The sequence below is a fragment of the Hemitrygon akajei genome, chromosome 11, assembly GCF_048418815.1.
Source record: "Hemitrygon akajei chromosome 11, sHemAka1.3, whole genome shotgun sequence".
Lineage (NCBI taxonomy): Eukaryota > Metazoa > Chordata > Chondrichthyes > Myliobatiformes > Dasyatidae > Hemitrygon > Hemitrygon akajei.
Window position 1 is genome coordinate 92,365,456 of NC_133134.1, and position 15,141 is coordinate 92,380,596.

The window sequence follows — 15,141 nt, forward strand, 5'->3', positions numbered from 1 at the left end:
TGGTAGCACACACATAAAATCGGTTGCATACTGCTCTAAGTGATGTGGTAAGTAAAATAATTAGGTTTACATCAAGTTATCACATCGTAGTTTTCAGCAAAATTCATTTCTACACTCTATTGAGCTGAATGCATTACTTTCTATTCTATGCATTTTGGGTTATGGATGTGTACATAACTACTCAGGGTGAGGTGGAACAGTATAAATATTGCATGTATCCTACTCAGAGCCATGGAATACTCAAATGCAAGGTGAATTCAGGAAGCTACCTGTTATGATACCAGCCCCCTCCTTTGTGAAAATCGCAAGAACTCTAGTTAAGGGGGGTCAATGACCCGAGAGAGAGAGAGCAAGAGAGAGAGAGAGACAGGCTGAATGGACACAGGAAATGGAAAGACAGCGACGTGCTGGATACCGCATTCCACTGGGACAAAAGCTGGGGACTGTGGCATTGTTCTCAGGAGACACCTGGGAACTGCAGACGTGCCAACTCGCAGGGACATTGTAAAGCCCTCGGGCAAAGTGGGCTGGTTGAGAGAGAGATTGCATCACCTGCAACCTGATTGACACCTGAGATCCCGTGAGGCAGTATAAAGCAGGGTCTGAAAGAGGACGACCCTCAGACGCACCAAGGAGACACCAAGAAGCACGATAACGCTTCCCGTGGGAACGGGAAGCCATTTTGAAATAAGCCACGTGCGTTAAATTCCGAATGCGGGGTTTGTGGCTGGAACCAACGGAAGATCGCTTTTAACTAACAACGGGGAAGATCGCTCCCCTGATTCCACGGATGTTTTTGGGCAAGTTTTTCCGTTTTATCTCTCTCTCTCTCCAACACGTGAAACCAAAAGGGAAAAGCCTGCAGACTTCAGAGTGACTCTTTATATTTCCAATTGGACTCAGTATTATATACCCTAGACAACGAAAGAGCTTATTTCTGATTGATTATGGTTACACCGGTGTTTTAGATTGAGTATTGACGCATGTTATCTGAATGTTTGTATTAACCTTAATTTTTGTGCCCCTTTATTAATAAAACTTTTGAAAATAGTACCATTGGACTTCAACTGACATATCTATCTTTGCTGGTAAGTGAAACCAGTTACTGGTTTCATAACAAGTGGGGTTCTCGTCTCGGGATTTGACACCAAAAAGGGGGAGGTCAGTCAATCGGGATTGTAAGTCAAAAAAAAAAAATTAATTTGGATCTGGTACGCAGGTAGCCAGACAGAAAAACCAGCAAAGATGGACGTGTGTGAATTTATGAAAAACGCGACTGTGGCGGCGCTGGAGGTGAGCACCAAATCAGACTTGTTAAATTTGGCGAAGGGGTTAGAACTGGAAAACGAGCAGGATCACGCTGAGAGGCAAAGACAGCATGAAATTCGGTTGGTTGCATACTACTCTAAATCATATGGTAAGCAAAATAATAAGGTTTACATCACGTTATCACATAGTAGTTTTCAGCAAAATTCATTAATACACTCTATTGAGCTGAAAGCATTACTTTGTATTCAATGCATTTTGAGTTATGGATGTGTACATAACTACTCAGGGTGAGGTGGAACGGTATAAATATTGCATGTATCCTACTCAGTGCCATGGAATACTCAAATGCAAGGTGAATTCAGGAAGCTACCTCATACCATTTAGAGTGGAACAGTAAATATCTTTGTTTAATTCTGTAAACGGTAATGTTCCATTGTGTAAAAAAGTTGAAGTTACTAAAAGTAACTTCTCCAACATTGGTAGCACCCTCATAAAATCGGTTGCATACTACTCTAAATCATATGGTAAGCAAAATAATAAGGTTTACATCAAGTTATCACATAGTAGTTTCCCGCAAAATTCATTTCTACACTCAATTGAGCTGAATGCATTACTTTGTATTCTATGCATTTTGGGTTATGGATGTGTACATAACTACTCAGGGTGAGGTGGAACGGTATAAATATTGCATGTATCCTACTCAGAGCCATGGAATACTCAAATGCAAGGTGAATTCAGGAAGCTACCTCATAACATTTAGAGTGGAACAGTAAATATCTTTGTTTAGTGCTGTAAACTGTAATGTTCCATTGTGTAAAAAAGTTGAAGTTACTAAAAGTAACTTCTCGAACATTGGTAGCACACACATAAAATCGGTTGCATACTGCTCTAAGTGATGTGGTAAGTAAAATAATTAGGTTTACATCAAGTTATCACATCGTAGTTTTCAGCAAAATTCATTTCTACACTCTATTGAGCTGAATGCATTACTTTCTATTCTATGCATTTTGGGTTATGGATGTGTACATAACTACTCAGGGTGAGGTGGAACAGTATAAATATTGCATGTATCCTACTCAGAGCCATGGAATACTCAAATGCAAGGTGAATTCAGGAAGCTACCTGTTATGATACCAGCCCCCTCCTTTGTGAAAATCGCAAGAACTCTAGTTAAGGGGGGTCAATGACCCGAGAGAGAGAGAGCAAGAGAGAGAGAGAGACAGGCTGAATGGACACAGGAAATGGAAAGACAGCGACGTGCTGGATACCGCATTCCACTGGGACAAAAGCTGGGGACTGTGGCATTGTTCTCAGGAGACACCTGGGAACTGCAGACGTGCCAACTCGCAGGGACATTGTAAAGCCCTCGGGCAAAGTGGGCTGGTTGAGAGAGAGATTGCATCACCTGCAACCTGATTGACACCTGAGATCCCGTGAGGCAGTATAAAGCAGGGTCTGAAAGAGGACGACCCTCAGACGCACCAAGGAGACACCAAGAAGCACGATAACGCTTCCCGTGGGAACGGGAAGCCATTTTGAAATAAGCCACGTGCGTTAAATTCCGAATGCGGGGTTTGTGGCTGGAACCAACGGAAGATCGCTTTTAACTAACAACGGGGAAGATCGCTCCCCTGATTCCACGGATGTTTTTGGGCAAGTTTTTCCGTTTTATCTCTCTCTCTCTCCAACACGTGAAACCAAAAGGGAAAAGCCTGCAGACTTCAGAGTGACTCTTTATATTTCCAATTGGACTCAGTATTATATACCCTAGACAACGAAAGAGCTTATTTCTGATTGATTATGGTTACACCGGTGTTTTAGATTGAGTATTGACGCATGTTATCTGAATGTTTGTATTAACCTTAATTTTTGTGCCCCTTTATTAATAAAACTTTTGAAAATAGTACCATTGGACTTCAACTGACATATCTATCTTTGCTGGTAAGTGAAACCAGTTACTGGTTTCATAACAAGTGGGGTTCTCGTCTCGGGATTTGACACCAAAAAGGGGGAGGTCAGTCAATCGGGATTGTAAGTCAAAAAAAAAAAATTAATTTGGATCTGGTACGCAGGTAGCCAGACAGAAAAACCAGCAAAGATGGACGTGTGTGAATTTATGAAAAACGCGACTGTGGCGGCGCTGGAGGTGAGCACCAAATCAGACTTGTTAAATTTGGCGAAGGGGTTAGAACTGGAAAACGAGCAGGATCACGCTGAGAGGCAAAGACAGCATGAAATTCGGTTGGTTGCATACTACTCTAAATCATATGGTAAGCAAAATAATAAGGTTTACATCACGTTATCACATAGTAGTTTTCAGCAAAATTCATTAATACACTCTATTGAGCTGAAAGCATTACTTTGTATTCAATGCATTTTGAGTTATGGATGTGTACATAACTACTCAGGGTGAGGTGGAACGGTATAAATATTGCATGTATCCTACTCAGTGCCATGGAATACTCAAATGCAAGGTGAATTCAGGAAGGTACCTCATACCATTTAGAGTGGAACAGTAAATATCTTTGTTTAATTCTGTAAACGTTAATGTTCCATTGTGTAAAAAAGTTGAAGTTACTAAAAGTAACTTCTCCAACATTGGTAGCACCCTCATAAAATTGGTTGCATACTACTCTAAATCATATGGTAAGCAAAATAATAAGGTTTACATCAAGTTATCACATAGTAGTTTCCCACAAAATTCATCTCTACACTCTATTGAGCTGAATGCTTTACTTTCTATTCTATGCATTTTGAGTTATGGATGTGTACATAACTACTCAGGATGAGCTGGAACAGTATAAATATTGCATGTATCCTACTCAGAGCCATGGAATACTCAAATGCAAGGTGAATTCAGGAAGCTACCTCATAACATTTAGAGTGGAACAGTAAATATCTTTGTTTAGTTCTGTAAACGGTAATGTTCCATTGTGTAAAAAAGTTGAAGTTACTAAAAGTAACTTCTCCAACATTGGTAGCACCCTTATAAAATTGGTTGCATACTACTCTAAATCATACGGTAAGCAAAATAATAAGGTTTACATCAAGTTATCACATAGTAGTTTCCCGCAAAATTCATCTCTACACTCTATTTAGCTGAATGCATTACTTTCTATTCTATGCATTTTGAGTTATGGATGTGTACATAACTATTCAGGGTGAGGTGGAACGGTATAAATATTGCATGTATCCTACTCAGAGCCATGGAATACTCAAATGCAAGTTGAATTCAGGAAGCTACCTCATAACATTTAGAGTGGAACAGTAAATATCATTGTTTAGTTCTGTAAACGGTAATGTTCCATTGTGTAAAAAAGTTGAAGTTACTAAAAGTAACTTCTCCAACATTGGTAGCACCCTCATAAAATTGGTTGCATACTACTCTAAATCATATGGTAAGCAAAATAATAAGGTTTACATCAAGTTATCACATAGTAGTTTCCCGCAAAATTCATCTCTACACTCTATTGAGCTGAATGCTTTACTTTCTATTCTATGCATTTTGAGTTATGGATGTGTACATAACTACTCAGGATGAGGTGGAACAGTATAAATATTGCATGTATCCTACTCAGAGCCATGGAATACTCAAATGCAAGGTGAGTTCAGGAAGCTACCTCATAACATTTAGAGTGGAACAGTAAATATCTTTGTTTATTTCTGTAAACGGTAATGTTCCATTGTGTAAAAAAGTTGAAGTTACTAAAAGTAACTTCTCCAACATTGGTAGCACCCTTATAAAATTGGTTGCATACTACTCTAAATCATATGGTAAGCAAAATAATAAGGTTTACATCAAGTTATCACATAGTAGTTTCCAGCAAAATTCATCTCTACACTCTATTGAGCTGAATGCATTACTTTCTATTCTATGCATTTTGAGTTATGGATGTGTACATAACTACTCAGGGTGAGGTGGAACGGTATAAATATTGCATGTATCCTACTCAGTGCCATGGAATACTCAAATGCAAGGTGAATTCAGGAAGGTACCTCATAACATTTAGAGTGGAACAGTAAATATCTTTGTTTAGTTCTGTAAACGGTAATGTTCCATTGTGTAAAAAAGTTGAAGTTACTAAAAGTAACTTCTCCAACATTGGTAGCACCCTTATAAAATTGGTTGTATACTACTCTAAATCATACGGTAAGCAAAATAATAAGGTTTACATCAAGTTATCACATAGTAGTTTCCCGCAAAATTCATCTCTACACTCTATTTAGCTGAATGCATTACTTTCTATTCTATGCATTTTGAGTTATGGATGTGTACATAACTATTCAGGGTGAGGTGGAACGGTATAAATATTGCATGTATCCTACTCAGAGCCATGGAATACTCAAATGCAAGTTGAATTCAGGAAGCTACCTCATAACATTTAAAGTAGAACAGTAAATATCTTTGTTTAGTTCTGTAAACGGTAATGTTCCATTGTGTAAAAAAGTTGAAGTTACTAAAAGTAACTTCTCCAACATTGGTAGCACCCTCATAAAATTGGTTGCATACTACTCTAAATCATATGGTAAGCAAAATAATAAGGTTTACATCAAGTTATCACATAGTAGTTTCCCGCAAAATTCATCTCTACACTCTATTGAGCTGAATGCTTTACTTTCTATTCTATGCATTTTGAGTTATGGATATGTACATAACTACTCAGGATGAGGTGGAACAGTATAAATATTGCATGTATCCTACTCAGAGCCATGGAATACTCAAATGCAAGGTGAATTCAGGAAGCTACCTCATAACATTTAGAGTGGAACAGTAAATATCTTTGTTTAGTTCTGTAAACGGTAATGTTCCATTGTGTAAAAAAGTTGAAGTTACTAAAAGTAACTTCTCCAACATTGGTAGCACCCTCATAAAATTGGTTGCATACTACTCTAAATCATATGGTAAGCAAAATAATAAGGTTTACATCAAGTTATCACATAGTAGTTTCCAGCAAAATTCATCTCTACACTCTATTGAGCTGAATGCATTACTTTCTATTCTATGCATTTTGAGTTATGGATGTGTACATAACTACTCAGGGTGAGGTGGAACGGTATAAATATTGCATGTATCCTACTCAGAGCCATGGAGTACTCAAATGCAAGTTGAATTCAGGAAGCTACCTCATAACATTTAGAGTGGAACAGTAAATATCTTTGTTTAGTTCTGTAAACGGTAATGTTCCATTGTGTAAAAAAGTTGAAGTTACTAAAAGTAACTTCTCCAACATTGGTAGCACCCTCATAAAATTGGTCGCATACTACTCTAAATCATATGGTAAGCAAAATAATAAGGTTTACATCAAGTTATCACATAGTAGTTTTCAGCAAAATTCATTTATACACTCTATTGAGCTGAATGCATTACTTTGTATTCTATGCATTTTGAGTTATGGATGTGTATATAACTACTCAGGGTGAGGTGGAACTGTATAACTACTGCATGTATCCTACTCAGAGCCATGGAATACTCAAATGCAAGGTGAATTCAGGAAGCTACCTCATAACATTTAGAGTGGAACAGTAAATATCTTCGTTTAGTTCTCTAAACGGTAATGTTCCATTGTGTAAAAAAGTTGAAGTTACTAAAAGTAACTTCTCCAACATTGGTAGCACCCTCATAAAATTGGTTGCATACTACTCTAAATCATATGGTAAGCAAAATAATAAGGTATACATCAAGTTATCACAGTAGTTTCCCGCAAAACTCATCTCTACACTCTATTGAGCTGAATGCTTTACTTTCTATTCTATGCATTTTGAGTTATGGATGTGTACATAACTACTCAGGATAAGGTGGAACAGTATAAATATTGCATGTATCCTACTCAGAGCCATGGAATACTCAAATGCAAGGTGAATTCAGGAAGCTACCTCATAACATTTAGAGTGGAACAGTAAATATCTTTGTTTAGTTCTGTAAACGGTAACGTTCCATTGTGTAAAAAAGTTGAAGTTACTAAAAGTAACTTCTCCAACATTGGTAGCACCCTCATAAAATTGGTTGCATACTACTCTAAATCTTATGGTAAGCAAAATAATAAGGTTTACATCAAGTTATCACATAGTAGTTTTCAGCAAAATTCATCTCTACACTCTATTGAGCTGAAAGCATTACTTTGTATTCAATGCATTTTGAGTTATGGATGTGTACATAACTACTCAGGGTGAGGTGGAACGGGATAAATATTGCATGTATCCTACTCAGTGCCATGGAATACTCAAATGCAAGGTGAATTCAGGAAGGTACCTCATACCATTTAGAGTGGAACAGTAAATCTCTTTGTTTAATTCTGTAAACGGTAATGTTCCATTGTGTAAAAAAGTTGAAGTTACTAAAAGTAACTTCTCCAACATTGGTAGCACCCTCATAAAATTGGTTGCATACTACTCTAAGTCATATGGTAAGCAAAATAATAAGGTTTACATCAAGTTATCACATAGTAGTTTTCAGCAAAATTCATTTATACACTCTATTGAGCTGAATGCATTACTTTGTATTCTATGCATTTTGAGTTATGGATGTGTACATAACTACTCAGGGTGAGGTGGAACGGTATAAATATTGCATGTATCCCACTCAGAGCCATGGAATACTGAAATGCAAGGTGAATTCAGGAAGCTAGTATTTAGAGTGGAACAGTAAATATCTTTGTTTAGTTCTGTAAACTGTAATGTTCCATTGTGTAAAAAAGTTGAAGTTACTAAAAGTAACTTCTCGAACTTTGGTAGCACACACATAAAATCGGTTGCATACTGCTCTAAGTGATGTGGTAAGTAAAATAATTAGGTTTACATCAAGTTATCACATGGTAGTTTTGAGCAAAATTCATTTCTACACTCTATTGAGCTGAATGCATTACTTTCTATTCTATGCATTTTGAGTTATGGATGTGTACATAACTACTCAGGGTGAGGTGGAACGGTATAAATATTGCATGTATCCTACTCAGAGCCATGGAATACTCAAATGCAAGTTGAATTCAGGAAGCTACCTCATAACATTTAGAGTGGAACAGTAAATATCTTTGTTTAGTTCTGTAAACGGTAATGTTCCATTGTGTAAAAAAGTTGAAGTTACTAAAAGTAACTTCTCCAACATTGGTAGCACCCTCATAAAATTGGTTGCATACTACTCTAAATCATATGGTAAGCAAAATAATAAGGTATACATCAAGTTATCACAGTAGTTTCCCGCAAAACTCATCTCTACACTCTATTGAGCTGAATGCTTTACTTTCTATTCTATGCATTTTGAGTTATGGATGTGTACATAACTACTCAGGATGAGGTGGAATGGTATAAATATTGCATGCATCCTACTCAGAGCCATGGAATACTCAAATGTAAGGTGAATTCAGGAAGCTACCTCATAACATTTAGAGTGGAACAGTAAATATCTTTGTTTAGTTCTGTAAACGGTAATGTTCCATTGTGTAAAAAAGTAGAAGTTACTAAAAGTAACTTCTCCAACATTGGTAGCACCCTCATAAAATTGGTTGCATACTACTCTAAATCATATGGTAAGCAAAATAATAAGGTTTACATCAAGTTATTTCATAGTAGTTTTCAGCAAAATTCATTTATACACTCTATTGAGCTGAATGCATTACTTTGTATTCTATGCATTTTGAGTTATGGATGTGTATATAACTACTCAGGGTGAGGTGGAACTGTATAACTACTGCATGTATCCTACTCAGAGCCATGGAATACTCAAATGCAAGGTGAATTCAGGAAGCTACCTCATAACATTTAGAGTGGAACAGTAAATATCTTCGTTTAGTTCTCTAAACGGTAATGTTCCATTGTGTAAAAAAGTTGACGTTACTAAAAGTAACTTCTCCAACATTGGTAGCACCCTCATAAAATTGGTTGCATACTACTCTAAATCATATGGTAAGCAAAATAATAAGGTATACATCAAGTTATCACAGTAGTTTCCCGCAAAACTCATCTCTACACTCTATTGAGCTGAATGCTTTACTTTCTATTCTATGCATTTTGAGTTATGGATGTGTACATAACTACTCAGGATGAGGTGGAACAGTATAAATATTGCATGTATCCTACTCAGAGCCATGGAATACTCAAATGCAAGGTGAATTCAGGAAGCTACCTCATAACATTTAGAGTGGAACAGTAAATATCTTTGTTTAGTTCTGTAAACGGTAACGTTCCATTGTGTAAAAAAGTTGAAGTTACTAAAAGTAACTTCTCCAACATTGGTAGCACCCTCATAAAATTGGTTGCATACTACTCTAAATCTTATGGTAAGCAAAATAATAAGGTTTACATCAAGTTATCACATAGTAGTTTTCAGCAAAATTCATCTCTACACTCTATTGAGCTGAAAGCATTACTTTGTATTCAATGCATTTTGAGTTATGGATGTGTACATAACTACTCAGGGTGAGGTGGAACGGGATAAATATTGCATGTATCCTACTCAGTGCCATGGAATACTCAAATGCAAGGTGAATTCAGGAAGGTACCTCATACCATTTAGAGTGGAACAGTAAATCTCTTTGTTTAATTCTGTAAACGGTAATGTTCCATTGTGTAAAAAAGTTGAAGTTACTAAAAGTAACTTCTCCAACATTGGTAGCACCCTCATAAAATTGGTTGCATACTACTCTAAGTCATATGGTAAGCAAAATAATAAGGTTTACATCAAGTTATCACATAGTAGTTTTCAGCAAAATTCATTTATACACTCTATTGAGCTGAATGCATTACTTTGTATTCTATGCATTTTGAGTTATGGATGTGTACATAACTACTCAGGGTGAGGTGGAACGGTATAAATATTGCATGTATCCCACTCAGAGCCATGGAATACTCAAATGCAAGGTGAATTCAGGAAGCTAGTATTTAGAGTGGAACAGTAAATATCTTTGTTTAGTTCTGTAAACTGTAATGTTCCATTGTGTAAAAAAGTTGAAGTTACTAAAAGTAACTTCTCGAACTTTGGTAGCACACACATAAAATCGGTTGCATACTGCTCTAAGTGATGTGGTAAGTAAAATAATTAGGTTTACATCAAGTTATCACATGGTAGTTTTGAGCAAAATTCATTTCTACACTCTATTGAGCTGAATGCATTACTTTCTATTCTATGCATTTTGAGTTATGGATGTGTACATAACTACTCAGGGTGAGGTGGAACGGTATAAATATTGCATGTATCCTACTCAGAGCCATGGAATACTCAAATGCAAGTTGAATTCAGGAAGCTACCTCATAACATTTAGAGTGGAACAGTAAATATCTTTGTTTAGTTCTGTAAACGGTAATGTTCCATTGTGTAAAAAAGTTGAAGTTACTAAAAGTAACTTCTCCAACATTGGTAGCACCCTCATAAAATTGGTTGCATACTACTCTAAATCATATGGTAAGCAAAATAATAAGGTATACATCAAGTTATCACAGTAGTTTCCCGCAAAACTCATCTCTACACTCTATTGAGCTGAATGCTTTACTTTCTATTCTATGCATTTTGAGTTATGGATGTGTACATAACTACTCAGGATGAGGTGGAATGGTATAAATATTGCATGCATCCTACTCAGAGCCATGGAATACTCAAATGCAAGGTGAATTCAGGAAGCTACCTCATAACATTTAGAGTGGAACAGTAAATATCTTTGTTTAGTTCTGTAAACGGTAATGTTCCATTGTGTAAAAAAGTAGAAGTTACTAAAAGTAACTTCTCCAACATTGGTAGCACCCTCATAAAATTGGTTGCATACTACTCTAAATCATATGGTAAGCAAAATAATAAGGTTTACATCAAGTTATCACATAGTAGTTTCCCGCAAAATTCATCTCTACACTCTATTGAGCTGAATGCATTACTTTCTATTCTATGCATTTTGAGTTATGGATGTGTACATAACTACTCAGGGTGAGGTGGAACGGTATAAATATTGCATGTATCCTACTCAGAGCCATGGAATACTCAAATGCAAGTTGAATTCAGGAAGCTACCTCATAACATTTAGAGTGGAACAGTAAATATCTTTGTTTAGTTCTGTAAACGGTAATGTTCCATTGTGTAAAAAAGTTGAAGTTACTAAAAGTAACTTCTCCAACATTGGTAGCACCCTCATAAAATTGGTTGCATACTACTCTAAATCATATGGTAAGCAAAATAATAAGGTTTACATCAAGTTATCACATAGTAGTTTTCAGCAAAATTCATTAATACACTCTATTGAGCTGAAAGCATTACTTTGTATTCAATGCATTTTGAGTTATGGATGTGTACATAACTACTCAGCGTGAGGTGGAACGGTATAAATATTGCATGTATCCTACTCAGTGCCATGGAATACTCAAATGCAAGGTGAATTCAGGAAGGTACCTCATACCATTTAGAGTGGAACAGTAAATATCTTTGTTTAATTCTGTAAACGGTAATGTTCCATTGTGTAAAAAAGTTGAAGTTACTAAAAGTAACTTCTCCAACATTGGTAGCATCCTCATAAAATTGGTTGCATACTACTCTAAATCATATGGTAAGCAAAATAATAAGGTTTACATCAAGTTATCACATAGTGGTTTCCCGCAAAATTCATCTCTACACTCTATTGAGCTGAATGCTTTACTTTCTATTCTATGCATTTTGAGTTATGGATGTGTACATAACTACTCAGGGTGAGGTGGAACGGTATAAATATTGCATGTATCCTACTCAGAGCCATGGAATACTCAAATGCAAGTTGAATTCAGGAAGCTACCTCATAACATTTAGAGTGGAACAGTAAATATCTTTGTTTAGTTCTGTAAACGGTAATGTTCCATTGTGTAAAAAAGTTGAAGTTACTAAAAGTAACTTCTCCAACATTGGTAGCACCCTCATAAAATTGGTTGCATACTACTCTAAATCATATGGTAAGCAAAATAATAAGGTATACATCAAGTTATCACAGTAGTTTCCCGCAAAACTCATCTCTACACTCTATTGAGCTGAATGCTTTACTTTCTATTCTATGCATTTTGAGTTATGGATGTGTACATAACTACTCAGGATGAGGTGGAATGGTATAAATATTGCATGCATCCTACTCAGAGCCATGGAATACTCAAATGCAAGGTGAATTCAGGAAGCTACCTCATAACATTTAGAGTGGAACAGTAAATATCTTTGTTTAGTTCTGTAAACGGTAATGTTCCATTGTGTAAAAAAGTAGAAGTTACTAAAAGTAACTTCTCCAACATTGGTAGCACCCTCATAAAATTGGTTGCATACTACTCTAAATCATATGGTAAGCAAAATAATAAGGTTTACATCAAGTTATCACATAGTAGTTTCCCGCAAAATTCATCTCTACACTCTATTGAGCTGAATGCATTACTTTCTATTCTATGCATTTTGAGTTATGGATGTGTACATAACTACTCAGGGTGAGGTGGAACGGTATAAATATTGCATGTATCCTACTCAGAGCCATGGAATACTCAAATGCAAGTTGAATTCAGGAAGCTACCTCATAACATTTAGAGTGGAACAGTAAATATCTTTGTTTAGTTCTGTAAACGGTAATGTTCCATTGTGTAAAAAAGTTGAAGTTACTAAAAGTAACTTCTCCAACATTGGTAGCACCCTCATAAAATTGGTTGCATACTACTCTAAATCATATGGTAAGCAAAATAATAAGGTTTACATCAAGTTATCACATAGTAGTTTTCAGCAAAATTCATTAATACACTCTATTGAGCTGAAAGCATTACTTTGTATTCAATGCATTTTGAGTTATGGATGTGTACATAACTACTCAGCGTGAGGTGGAACGGTATAAATATTGCATGTATCCTACTCAGTGCCATGGAATACTCAAATGCAAGGTGAATTCAGGAAGGTACCTCATACCATTTAGAGTGGAACAGTAAATATCTTTGTTTAATTCTGTAAACGGTAATGTTCCATTGTGTAAAAAAGTTGAAGTTACTAAAAGTAACTTCTCCAACATTGGTAGCATCCTCATAAAATTGGTTGCATACTACTCTAAATCATATGGTAAGCAAAATAATAAGGTTTACATCAAGTTATCACATAGTGGTTTCCCGCAAAATTCATCTCTACACTCTATTGAGCTGAATGCTTTACTTTCTATTCTATGCATTTTGAGTTATGGATGTGTACATAACTACTCAGGATGAGGTGGAACAGTATAAATATTGCATGTATCCTACTCAGAGCCATGGAATACTCAAATGCAAGGTGAATTCAGGAAGCTACCTCATAACATTTAGAGTGGAACAGTAAATATCTTTGTTTAGTTCTGTAAACGGTAATGTTCCATTGTGTAAAAAAGTTGAAGTTACTAAAAGTAACTTCTCCAACATTGGTAGCACCCTTATAAAATTGGTTGCATACTACTCTAAATCATATGGTAAGCAAAATAATAAGGTTTACATCAAGTTATCACATAGTAGTTTCCAGCAAAATTCATCTCTACACTCTATTGAGCTGAATGCATTACTTTCTATTCTATGCATTTTGAGTTATGGATGTGTATATAACTACTCAGGGTGAGGTGGAACTGTATAACTATTGCATGTATCCTACTCAGAGCCATGGAATACTCAAATGCAAGGTGAATTCAGGAAGCTACCTCATAACATTTAGAGTGGAACAGTAAATATCTTCGTTTAGTTCTCTAAACGGTAATGTTCCATTGTGTAAAAAAGTTGAAGTTACTAAAAGTAACTTCTCCAACATTGGTAGCACCCTTATAAAATTGGTTGCATACTACTCTAAATCATATGGTAAGCAAAATAATAAGGTTTACATCAAGTTATCACATAGTAGTTTCCAGCAAAATTCATCTCTACACTCTATTGAGCTGAATGCATTACTTTCTATTCTATGCATTTTGAGTTATGGATGTGTACATAACTACTCAGGGTGAGGTGGAACGGTATAAATATTGCATGTATCCTACTCAGAGCCATGGAGTACTCAAATGCAAGTTGAATTCAGGAAGCTACCTCATAACATTTAGAGTGGAACAGTAAATATCTTTGTTTAGTTCTGTAAACGGTAATGTTCCATTGTGTAAAAAAGTTGAAGTTACTAAAAGTAACTTCTCCAACATTGGTAGCACCCTCATAAAATTGGTTGCATACTACTCTAAATCATATGGTAAGCAAAATAATAAGGTTTACATCAAGTTATCACATAGTAGTTTTCAGCAAAATTCATTTATACACTCTATTGAGCTGAATGCATTACTTTGTATTCTATGCATTTTGAGTTATGGATGTGTATATAACTACTCAGGGTGAGGTGGAACTGTATAACTACTGCATGTATCCTACTCAGAGCCATGGAATACTCAAATGCAAGGTGAATTCAGGAAGCTACCTCATAACATTTAGAGTGGAACAGTAAATATCTTCGTTTAGTTCTCTAAACGGTAATGTTCCATTGTGTAAAAAAGTTGAAGTTACTAAAAGTAACTTCTCCAACATTGGTAGCACCCTCATAAAATTGGTTGCATACTACTCTAAATCATATGGTAAGCAAAATAATAAGGTATACATCAAGTTATCACAGTAGTTTCCCGCAAAACTCATCTCTACACTCTATTGAGCTGAATGCTTTACTTTCTATTCTATGCATTTTGAGTTATGGATGTGTACATAACTACTCAGGATGAGGTGGAACAGTATAAATATTGCATGTATCCTACTCAGAGCCATGGAATACTCAAATGCAAGGTGAATTCAGGAAGCTACCTCATAACATTTAGAGTGGAACAGTAAATATCTTTGTTTAGTTCTGTAAACGGTAACGTTCCATTGTGTAAAAAAGTTGAAGTTACTAAAAGTAACTTCTCCAACATTGGTAGCACCCTCATAAAA